Source organism: Protopterus annectens, chromosome 2.part2 (assembly GCF_019279795.1).
Source record: "Protopterus annectens isolate FY-2018-M chromosome 2.part2, PAN1.0, whole genome shotgun sequence".
NCBI classification, from domain to species: domain Eukaryota; kingdom Metazoa; phylum Chordata; order Ceratodontiformes; family Protopteridae; genus Protopterus; species Protopterus annectens.
In genome coordinates this window covers 81,468,175-81,481,311 of record NC_056730.1, presented here as the reverse complement: position 1 = coordinate 81,481,311, position 13,137 = coordinate 81,468,175, and positions in this window count along the sequence as shown.

Here is a 13,137-nt window from a genome sequence, read left to right as displayed (position 1 = left end):
AACTTATCTATATATCTACATATATATGTATATCCCCATATATCGACATATCTCTCTCTCTCTCTCTCTCTCTCTCTATATATATATATATATATATATATATAGATATATAGATATATATATATATATATATGATGATATATATATATATATATATATATATATATATATATATATATATATATATATAGATATGTATATATATATCATACACCTTTCATTGGGTACATGCCAGTTTGTTCTATTTCAATACATTCCTACCGTTTGTGTTTTATCCTGTCAGTATACACAACTGCCATTGGTACATCTCAGGATCTCAGGTAGCTTAGTGGTATGTTATTGTGATGAATGTGTACATGGTTGTGTGTTCTAATCCTGGCAGTGATATCTTACCTCTCAGAGCAGGCACTGGTAGTGCAAGGGTGATTAACGCACATTTCAGCGGTTGTGTGTTCCACATGTTTATTATTCTGTGTAGAACTACCTATATATGCAAGCTGTGTTTAAGGTATACTATGTAACATGTAAACATCCATGAAGATTCCTGTCTGGGATACTCCTCATTATTTGGAAATACATTCCCGATTACATTATACAAAACCCCTCACTTACACTCCAGGGAATCCTTGCAGAGTGGGTGGTGAACAGTGGCTACACCCCAGGGATCCCACAATTGGCTCTGCTCCACAGAGGGACAGTTCAATAGGGTGGTGACAGCAGACACATTTTGCCTATGCTTATGAGTGGCCTCGGCAGTTAGGCATATACTTACCTATGTATCTATGAACCTGTACATACAGTATGGACACATGCTGATAGCTTAATTTACTGTTCAGGTATTGACTTACCTTGCACCAATGGCGGTTGTGTGTACAATAGCTGTGGGCTACCTATGTAGGATGCACACAGTAGACCACCTATACATGACAATTTACAGGTGGTCATGTGTATGCGCCATCCATGTTTGCTGTGTGTGTGCAGGTGGAGAAGGGTGTCAGTCCATGAGTGCCTACACTGTCAGTGTGTGTTCTATACGTTCCCTCTTTGCCAAGGCATACCGGGCATGCCTCTGTCTGCCTACTGGGGCTAGCACAGGGTGTTCGTGGTCTGAGTCCCCCTGTGCCTGTGAGTCCCTTGGCAATGGTGGTGGGCTGTGAGGGCCTTCACCATTCTGTCCCTGCTGCAGTTGTTTCCTCAGGATCATATTGTGTAGCATGGCACATACTATGAAGATGTGGACACACATTCCTGGAGAGTACTGCTAGGCTCCTCCAGATATGTCCAAGCAACAGAACAGTGATTTCAGCATCCCAAACACATGCTCTATGATGATTCTGGTTTCTGCGTGTGCCTCATTATGGCATTCTTGCATGGCTGTGTGTGCATTTCTGATGGGAGTCATCATCCAGGGTTCCAGTGCATAGCCAGCATCCCCCACCAGGTGGTCATATGGAATGTCCCCCCTGGCAAATACCTGATACAGCTGTGAGGCATGCCAGATGTGGGAGTCATGATAGCTTCCAGGGCTGCTAGCACACACATCCATGATAATGCCCTGGGCATTGCAAATGACCTGGCAGCGGATGGAGGGGAATCCCTTGCGGTTTATGTAGCACCTACCCTGCTCACTGGGGGCTGAATTGATGTGTATGTGCGTGCAGTCTATTGCACCCAGTACCTCCAGGTTGTCTGCCACATGGTGGAAGAGACGTATATTGCTGGCCAACTCCTCCTGCATTTGGGGGAACTATATGTGCTCATTGGCATGTGGTAACATGGCATCCAGGAACTGGTGGAGTACCCTGGATGCTGATGTCTGTGAGATCCCCATGATATTCCCAGTTGGCCTTTGGAAGGTACCTATAGCTAGTATTCTCAATCTTACACATACCTTCATGTCCACTGGGATGGGTTCCGCTCTGTTACTTCTGGTTCTGAGGCATGGCCAGCACAGCTCAACAAGTTGCTGTATGATGTCCCTGTCCACCCTGTAACGCTCTACTATCTCCAGATTATGTAGCCCCTGGTAGGTTACCCTGGGTCTGAACACTCTTCTCCTCCTCCAGTGCCTGAGATGGTTGTCAGCATCATGCTCCACACCACCTTCAGTCTCCAACACATGCTGGTGAATCAAAGCTATGGTGGTCCCTAACATGTACATATTAAAAGTTCCCCATCTGTAAACACCCATGGTGCAGAGTGTCGGGGAATACACAAGTGTGTGGGGGGGGGGCTTTCACACCTTATACTATTGTGCAATGGATGATGCTGGTGTAATTGGGTGTGTTTGTGCTATTCCAGCTGCAGAGTATCTTAATTATTGGTTTTACAGCTGGTACTGATATTGTGGGGCCTTTGGTGTTGACTTATGCTTGTCTGCCGTGATTCATCTCTTGCCCTTTACTTTGATTTTCAACCCGATTCCTCTCCCATTATCAGGCATGCATCCAGCTGCCGTCTTTCTTGTTTTGTAATTTCACAACCCAGGATTGTGTTGGGAAATGTGTTATGTAGCTGATCTACTGCAAGTTAGCTTTTTTCTGCTGTGATAGTTCTCTTTTCTTTGCTGTACGGCACCTCCCCTTTCCTGTTCTGCAGGTAGCTGGTAGCAGCCTTGTTAGCTGTTGTCTATGGCCCACTGTGAGTTTCTAGGTGTTAATTACTCATTTGTACTCCAATTACCATGCTGCAGCATTTCCTTATTGTCTTCCCATATCCTTCCTGGTTCAGCTGTGGAGCACACCGCGCACAGCCGTTTACCGGGTTTCATGTGTGTTTTCATCCATGTTCACATGAACTTTTGGTTACCTTGTGTGCTCTCATCTAAACAAAGCTATGGCTACTTCCACAACCCTATCCTGCGGCTTTGCTTAGTAACACGCAACAATGATTAGCAATGATCCAATGTGCTTACAGCTATGGTGGCGCGCCCCTCTCTTGATGTCATGTTTACCTTCAGGCCACTCCTCGGTGTTGCACTGCTACACCGTGTGGTACATCCTTATGCCGGCGGGGCATTTGCGATTCAGTATTACTTGACCCATTTGCATGACATTGACTGCTAATTCCTAGTTACCACACAGAACACTGTCACAGACCCTTAGCAACCCTTGAGCCATGGTTGTGGTGTAGCATGCGTGCCATTGACTATTATGGGGATATCATGAATTGTGTTACATTGCAGTTTTATGACATCTAAATATATTTTCCTTGGGATTGCATTTGTGCACAGATGCACTGCGGTTTTACTTTGTGTTGGTGTGGCCATGACATTAAATGTTATTTTTTATATGTTGTGCATGTTGTTTTATGCCATTGGCTATATATTTAGCCATTGGCATATATTAACATTATAGTTTGGTCTGCTTTCATGGCTCCGATTTTATGTTTGACAAAATGTAAACCATTTCTTTTGGTTTACATTTCTATATGCTTATGCTATGCCTGCACCACTTCATGAATCACTATATACCTTCATTTGCATGCTACACTGCTGCACATGGGGTAATTAGCATACATGTGCTGGGAGCTTCACAGCTCTGCTGTACGCTGGTAGTGCACATGGAAACAGCTCTTACCTGAATCTCTCGGCGGCCATATTTGGCACTAGATTGCCGACGCTACTCCGGCGCATGGCATAAGCTTCATGAATCCCAGGGCTTATCTACAATAACTTAATCACAATTCTCAGCAAAAATGTTAAACTATGAGAATCAAATATCTTTTGTATATCCTTTAGTACTGCATCATATTTTCATTACCTATAGATTTCTATCCAAGCCCTCCATAAATAAATAAATACATACATACATGCATACATAAATAAATAAATAAATATATATATGCACACATAAATAAATAAATACATACATACATGCATGCATAAATAAATAAATATATATATATATATGCACACATAAATAAATAAATACATACATACATGCATACATAAATAAATAAATAAGATCAGCAGTAATTGCCAATAGGTCAACAACAAAAACAAGGAAACCAAAAACATCTATCTTCAGCAAATACTATTTACTCCTGTATTGCATAAAGATATGGAGCAATAGGTTACTGAGTCCTTGAGGAACAGAATGGATTTACATATGGAGACATCTTAATCATGCAAAGTATATACGTCTTGAATGCACTGCACTGAATAAAATAAAGTGAATATGTCTCATAAGCTATTTAAAGGTATATTGAATAAGACATGACAGCAATACTGCTTAATATACATTTAGAAAGTAAGTGTATAAATATACTCAAAAATGACATTTTACTGATGTAGTCACTTTCTGACTATGTCATTCATGTGGTTGTTGCATTTAAAAATGTGGATACACAAAACATTGTAATTCATCACAAAATCTAAAAAGGCTCGTGTTCTTAGAATTTGGATATTTTTTTCTGCACTGCAGTCTGTATTATTCATTGTGAACTACTGCATAGTGTGACTATTTAAATGTATATAGCTGTGCAAGGATCAGCAAGATATGACTATATCATAATAACTAAAAAAAGAGAAGTTTATGGGATTTTGTCAGTACATGAAATCATTTCAATGTACACAAATGTCTTTGTAACAGTGAGTGCAAGCAAACTTTTTTTTGCATAGGCAAGTGTTCTTTATCAATGCATCTCAGAAAATGGTTGAGACAATATAAGGACTTCTATACTATATGCATGTATTAAATCTTTTTAAAGCTCTGCTGAGTATGGAAGAAGCCATGAAGATTATGAAACTTTGCTAAATTAATCATTGGAATGGGCCTATGGCATACACTGTCACATCCTATTCCTTTACGCATGCAATGATCCCATAGTCACAGCTGTATAATGCAAAATATAAAGCAATGTTTCAGTAAATGCATTTGTTCATAGACAGAGCAGAAGATTGAAATGTGATATAGTTTTCTATGCTGCATGCAGCTGAAGAATAGTGGGGAGCATGGTTGCCTTGCAAGGGTAAGTCTTCTAGTTCTTTTCTTGCCTGGATGCCTTATGTCCTGAGTCTGACCATTGTTTACTTAAGTTTTGTGTTGTATGTGCACTTATAGTCTTTTAAATTTCCTGTAAGTGTGCATGTCAACTCTGTGTGTGTGTATGTGTGTGTGTGTGTGTGTGTGTGTGTGTGTGTGTGTGTGTACATGTGCACGTATGTGTGTGTGTGCATGCACATGTTTGTGTGTGTGTGCATGCACATGTTTGTGTGCATGAGCACGTGTGTGTGTGTGTGTGTGTGTGTGTGTGTGTGTGTGTGTGTGTGTGTGTGTGCGGTGGGAGTATCCTCACACACACACACACACACACACACACACATAAGTTTTAATCTATTGCACCCACTGAGTTGTAGGATATTCTCTGGCTCTACTATCACCATGAAGTAGATTAAAAAGGTAAGGGGAGAATGACTGTAGCATGTAGGAACATTATACTGGCATTTATAATTAAGAGAGTTGTTCTTTAGTTACATTAATCATATGCCATGGGCCATGCCCATACTTCATTATTTCAGAAATTGTAGATGCTTATATAAATAAATACAGCCACAATGGTGCACATATAAATTATTATTCTACATACCTACTTATAGCAATGTAAGTTAAAACGGGGACCTATATAATTATAAAACACATTTTCCCATTTTGTAACTATTGCATAAACCAATGCGCCATGTTATTTCTTTTACTGAAACTCATCGAGAGTCCCAGTGATCTGTTCCTTCATCTGTCAAGGTTATTGTACTGCTTACAGCACAGGTTGTTAAGCCATCTCTGGCAAAGGCAAGGCTGTTAGCAATGTAGCAGGCAAAGTACTTCATAGTTGTGTGCATGTGTGTGTATGTGTGTGTTTGTATGTGTGTGTGTGTGTGTGTGTGTGTGTGTGTGTGTGTGTGTGTGTGTGTGTGTGTGTGTGTGTGTGTGTGTGTGTGTGTGTTGGCACATTTCCTGGTGCTTGTGATGATTTTTTATTCTCTGCAGTTCTGTAGATTTTCCATGCCTATGAAGTGCTTTTAATTGCCTTATAACTACTACAACTCATAAGTGAAGTCCTAACAGCACTGAGGCATTTTTGTTTCTTAATCCCATCCAGTGTCCTTTATGTTATGTGTGTATTACAATCAAAGTTTAAGAATTTGAAAACTGGTTTATCAAATTGTTGCAAAATTGTAAACTGTCACTATACGATTGGGTCAGGGCTGAAAAGGTTCAGCTTGAAAAGCTACCACCCAGTTAACAAATGTACAATGAAATAAATTATAAAATAAACAATTTGACTTCTGAGTCATTACAAGCGGATTCAGGGAGTAAGGTCCATGTTGCTCATTTATATGTTCAAGTGTTAGGTATTTTCTTTGTGTAATTTTGTTGTTTTATTATTTAGAAATCTTGTACTGAAATATGGATGCACAAGCTTTGATTACAAGACCCACAAAAGTCACACATGCAGAAATCATGTTGCAGGATAGAGGCTCAATTGACAATGAATTAGCAGCATTATTTCTTAACATTTCATGTTTAATATTTCAACTAACAACTGTATGATGTCACTGATATTTATTATAACTATATGCTGTTACTTGTATTTATGTTGCATTTATTATAGATGTCCTCACCACTTCAACTGAATTCCTTTCACTTAGTGCCATCACTGATGCTGTCATTATGACAATCTCACCTCTGCCTGTGGATGAAAATGTATGGACTCCAAACATGACATTGCCCTTGGCCAAAGATAATGCTATCAGTACAGTGGGCCCAACTGCAAACACACAGGCACAGTGGAGACTATCATATCTTGAATTTCTATTGTCAGAAGATATACCATCTCCTGCATCTGGTACTGTGGGGATGGATCCTGCCACAGAGTAAGTGCAGTTAGTGGGAATGGGTTGATATCACTACATGCCCCTTTATGGATGGGGAGTCATTCTATAACTGAGAGATGGGAATGAGCTGAAGACAAAAGACATGCTTACCATGAGATGCTAGGTTTAATTTAATATCTTTGTATATAAACGCATTAATGTACTCTAGTAGATACCTGCCAGGTAAGTTGTGTCTTCCCATGCAGATAATACTAGGGCATGGTGCTGCGGTAGCGTTGTCGCCTCACAGTAAGAAGTTGTCCTGTTCGATTCTCAGCTAAAGCGTCTTCTGTGCGGAGACATGTGTGAATGGGTGCACCTTCGTTGAAAGTTGTGCATCAGAGCTGGCAATTCGGTATGTAAAAATCTACTGCCAATCATTAGCGGACCGGAGTTCCGCTGTGGCGACCCCTAACCGGGAAAAGCCGAAAGACACAACAACTTTCTTACTTGTAACTCTGCATGATGACAATGGTGAAAAATATCATGTTTAGACTGTGAAAATCATGCAAGGAGTGTCAGAATCATACTGAACAGTTAATAAATGTGAAGTTAGAATTTCAACAAGCCATTCATTCTCATCAGCATTACTTAACGGTTTGTATGTGCTGTTACAGAGTTGTCTCAGGTTTACACATCCTGTCACTGGTATGGTCTTGAGACTGCATGATCAGGTAGTGGATCTTCTAGGACTGGTCCTACTTGGGGTACTGAGAAAGAGGATCTGCCCATCATCTGTAATCCTGATTGTCTCAAGGTACTGACATGGGCCATGCACCAAGATGTGTGCCAGGGTGATGCTGTCCATCACAAGGTCTCTGCTGCAGGAAGACAATAAAAACTGGCAGCACTGTGAATGTCCAGTGCAAAGATACCAGTCTTTATCATAACATAAGCATAAAACCAGGACCTACTGGAATAATAGAGATTTGCCTGAACATTATCCATACCTGTGGAACAGATTTCCCTGATATAGCAAATGAAACTATACATATGTCATCTTACAAACAGTTGGTGATTGGATGGATACTCATAAGCACACCCCTATGCATACCTCTTGACTGTAGAGATTTTCACAGAATGCTTAGATTTTTTCATCTTATTTTTAGTCCATCCCTCATAACTTTTGTGTTTTTTGGCAAATCGTGAGGATTGATGCCACTAAATAATAACAGACATTTGAGTTTCAGACTTTATATCCTTCCAACAATGCATGCGAATGCAAAACCTTTTAGTATATTAATCTTCAAGATTGTAAGAACAACACTTAAAAATTGTCCCTATTTTGGGATTTTTGTCCCAGCATTATTTCCGGCTTTGTCCAGATTTCTTCCTTTTACAGGTTAAGAGGTATCACCCAGCTGTATGAAGTATGGTTCTCCTTGATCAGAGAAGATAACAGATACATTTACTGGACTTCATCTCACAATCATGCACTACAGTGGTGTAAATGGGCACTTACTGCAGTGTTTTAATGTTTGCACTTATGGTGCCCTAAATAAGGTTAAAGAGTCTCAGCGGGTCTATATTAGATCAGCGAACACTTAAAAAAGCGAACGCTGACTGATCGACTTATGTAAGCGAAAGTTTAAAATACTGAAGCAACAGAAACCCAATTTTTTTCCTAGGGAAAGAATCCGGTTGTCCATTTCTGTTGCTTTGGTATTTTCAGTGCTGTGGTAGAAAGTTACAGGTCGGGTTTAGGTAAGTGTGCGATTGTGTGGATGTGAGTGTTAGGGCAGGTTAGGTGAGTTAGGGTTAGGGTGCGGGTTAGGTATGTGTGCGATTGTGTGGACGTGAGGGTTAGGGCGGGTTAGGTGAGTTAGGGTTAGGTAGCGGGTGAGGTGAGTGTGCGATAGTGATGGACCTTAGGGTTAGGGTTTGGGTTAAGGTAAGTGGATAGTTAGTGGCGTGTGTATAGTTTTGTGTAGAGTTAGGTGTCAGATTTTAGGTGTATGTGTGTGGATTGCTGTTTGTTTGGTGTGCTTGTGTTCTGTGTATGTGTTTTGGAACAGCGTTTTTTTTTTCCCAAGGAAAAAAAAAATCGTCGTTCTGACAGTTTGAGATTGTAAGCTTTCGCTTACATAAGTTCGATCAATCAGCGTTCACTTTTTTAAGCATTCGCTGATCTAATATAGACCCGTCTCAGCCAGTAGTTGTTAAACTTCTAAGTGCAGGGACTTTCCTTTTCTCATCCTTCCCATGATATGATATTCCTTGTTGTGTTCACTTATTAATAGATGGAATTATTTGACTCTTGTGTTTCTCTAAAACAATACTTAAATCAATGTTACAAATATTGCCTTGGTCTGATATGTTAGGTTAATTTGAAGCAATGATCTACTTTTAAACAATGAATGTGTGGTGTGGAACTTCAAGAAAGGCTGGTGAGCAATGTTGACAGTATGAAATTTGAGATTGGGTTTGACATCTGTCATGGTTACTTGATATTGTCCTGAAATGAACGTATCAGTTGACAGGAGTCTACTCTATTTCAAAGTGATACTAAAAAAGACTGTCTGTCATCTTAGGCTGATGAACGGGACCTATGCTTCAATGGCTCTGTACCGGATGCTGTACATGATAGTAAGGTCTGTGTACAAAAAGTCAGGTATAGTTTCAAACTATTAAATTATTCAATACCATAGATGGGCAGCAGAGTCATGTAGAGGGAGTGGTTAATTGTCTTACATCCACCTGAGAAGTGATTTTAGTTATATGAGTGTTACCAACTCTTCTTCTGAGCCTATTTCCGGGGATGGAACAAATTCCAAGTTTCTCCTCACCTACCACTGTCATGGTAATCAAAGGTCAATAAACTCCATGTCAGTGCAGTAAATTTCACCCAGGCACATTGCTTTGAACTGACTTCAGCATCTTGATCAATGACATGTTGGGTGCTCTTCCTAAACAAATGTTCACAGCTGTGCAATGGTTACCTTTGTTCACATGTTTATAACTACTGCCCTTTGTAAATCTTACTCTCTCTGTCTTTCTGATACTTCATCCAACCAGCCTGTTCAGAGAGCAATAAAGGTAGTCCTTCAATACTGCTTGTATTGAAGGACTACCTTTATTGCTCTCTGAACAGGCTGGTTGGATTTTTCAGTTGTTTTTTTTTCAGTTTGGCTGGAGTATTTGTGTTATAAGTTTCTGATACTTCATCTTAATGTGGTTACTTCTTTCTTTGTGATGGAGCTGGGCTCTTGGTCAGACCACCATCTGTCCTCATCAGCTTTGATCTCTTCCTAGTTAACTCACTCAAGTTTAAGCTAGTTAGAAGAATGAATTTATGTTAAGTTAATATGTAAACAGATGTATTCTGCAACCTGCATATAAGATAGACAAATTGAAGTTGGATGTAAGTCCAATGTGTTATGCCACTGTAAAAAAAAGGGGTCCCTATTATATAATTGAAAGAACAGTTCATTGAATGTCATTTCAAACAGCATTTTGTTGAACATGCCATTCATCAAACTGTTCTTGCTGAGATTGCATTGTGGTAGGGATCAGGAGATTTGCCCTTTCCCCACTGTAGTGTGATCTCGGAGTTGGTATAAATAATTAGCAGGGGCTTTGGACAGGCACACCCCTCCACATGACGGGGCTTGATGAATATCATTTCCAAAGAAATGCCGTTCATTGAAGTGACAGTTTAATTATATAATGTAGACCCAAAAAAGATATGTCTGATTATGTAGTCTGATAAAATGTGTTATTTACTGCCTTTGCAAATGCTGAATAGTTGCTGCTTAATAATCTGAAAGCATGTATATTTATATGTATTTATTATGTTTCCTATCAGGCAGTTTGGCAGGGTCTGTTTTAAGTATTCACAGAACCATACCAGGCTTGTTTTGCACCTAGTGCATTTCCAGTGTGGCACCTCTCCCCTGTAAAATGATAAGCATCACAAAAAAAAACATAGGTTACATCTCTGAATCAAGGATGAAAAAGAAAAAAAAAATAGAAGTCTTCTTTGTAGACTGCAACAAACTGCTTGCTACAAATGGAGAAGGCATCTTCCTCAAGTCTAAATACCATAAACAGAGAGCTGAAACATTTCAACCCTGATTGCAAATGCTGTATCAGCATTCACTTTAGATTGCTGGTTCTGCACTCTACCACACTCAGGGCACTGACAAGCTTTGTCCTTGACCACAAAAAAGTACTGATATTAATTTCTGAATACAAGTGCCACACTATCATCTGGCTGACATGCGCCAATCACTACACTTAACACTGTGGTCCAGGGGCAACTGTCCTCCCACACTTTTCTCCAACATAGCAGCACCACTGAGTATGTGGCTCAGCTGTGTTCTGATATTTACTCCTTTTAGAACGAATGCCATATTTTGTGTTACGTTATCTGTAAAGTTAGTGATTGGTCTTGTATAACTTGAAACAGGAAGTAGTATAAGGACTAAATGACTACTTACGTGACTACATTTGAGTGTTTTGAATCTGTGGTTCATCCAAAGGGACTGTGAGATAATAAACACACACTCAAACCAGCTTGATCAGGCTACAGACCTTCACTGCTCTTTTGCAACAGTGAGGGAAATGGTGATATGAGGTTAATTACACCATGGCATCCGTCAGAGAGAGGGCAAAAGTGGAATGCAAAGTTTTCATCAAGTGCTAATCTCTCATGCTGAATATTGGCTATTTCAACAAGTTTTGACTGTTGTCTGATGAACAGAGTAGAGCAGTCTGCTGCTAGAGTTGTTCAGCTGCAGAACTATTTACTTTTGGATGAATAATAATAAAATACATGTATTTTGTATTAGTATATTTTCATTGTGTTATGTATAACTGCAATGCATCTAACTTACAAACCTCTGAACGTAAAAAAAAAACAGCACTAGCCCAATAAGCTAGAAAGAAAGTATTATTATAGTTGCATCTCTGCATGTAAAAGGTTTAATTGTTTTTTTATATTTTTGTTGTGCAACATAGATTTTATGAGTGGATTGAGGTATTCCCTAGAATGTATGATTTGCATATTGGATGTTTAAATCATGTTTCAGTAATGGTACTTGATATCAACATCTCTAAGCATGGGAAGGCTTCTAAATCCTATATATTGTTGCTGAGACTTCTACCATTTAGCTAAGAATCTAAGACACCTTTACCTTTATCTAGTATTTTTTTTTATTTCATTTTGTCTTAAAATTTGAAAAGCTCTAAAAGAAACACATGGATGGAAAATTTCCTGTTAAGTAGTTCTTCTCCCCAAAAAGATAGGTTAAGCTCATCCAGTGCAATGCACTCTGAGTAGTACCACATCTCTCTTTAGGCTAGCAGGCATTGAATTTCCTGTTTATCACTCCATGTTCTTATCCACTGACTGAATGGAAAAAAATTTTGACATTATATTGAGGTGTTGTACGAGATGAATGAAAGACTTCTTTAAAGAGTTGTGTTTTTCCCATGCTTATTGCTGGAAAGACCAATAATCCAAGCATAGCCAAAAGGAATGCATATCTAAGACAGATGACCAATGGAGGCTGTTCACTCGAATATGAACAATGACCAGGGTTATATTTAGCCTTACTCCTTTTTAACCGTTTAGTTGTCCCTAATTTTGGCTCCTGGCAGAAGTCTTTCACAAAGTCCATTGAGTCAGTGTTAGAGATGCAACAAGTAGCACACTTCCTTTTGGTGCAGGAAGCTGTTGGTTCTATTTCTGCACCAGGTAGATTAATTGCAAACACTGCAGTATAGCACAAGTGGGTGCTACACTCCAGAGTGTGTCTTCCTTCAACTTAGATGTTAAACTGAAGCTCTATCTGATTGAGTTGGTGCTGGATGAGGTGGATGCAAAAGATTCCAAGCTGCCACTTGAAAAGTGTGTGTGTGTGTGGGGGGGGGGGTCCTTTAATTAACACAAACAAAACATTATTTTCTTATTTACAAAAGATATATATTTGCAAGTGCATTATGTACATGTTCCTATATACCATCATCGTATTTATTCCATAACTGACCCCATCTCCTTCTTCCACAACCATAATCAAAATTTTCACAATATATCAGCCAAAATCTGTTTCCCACTAAAAAAGAAAATATTCAGTATTTCATTTCAAATAACCCAATTACATAAAATAAATTCTTATCTACCCTTCCCACTTACAGTTTCTTCTCGTTTTTATAATATCCATATATAATCATATTCATATCGATATTGGTTATGTCACTAATATTTTCAAAAAGTTTTCTTCACATAACTTTTTTCCAGAGTTTAATCACTCTTTCACATT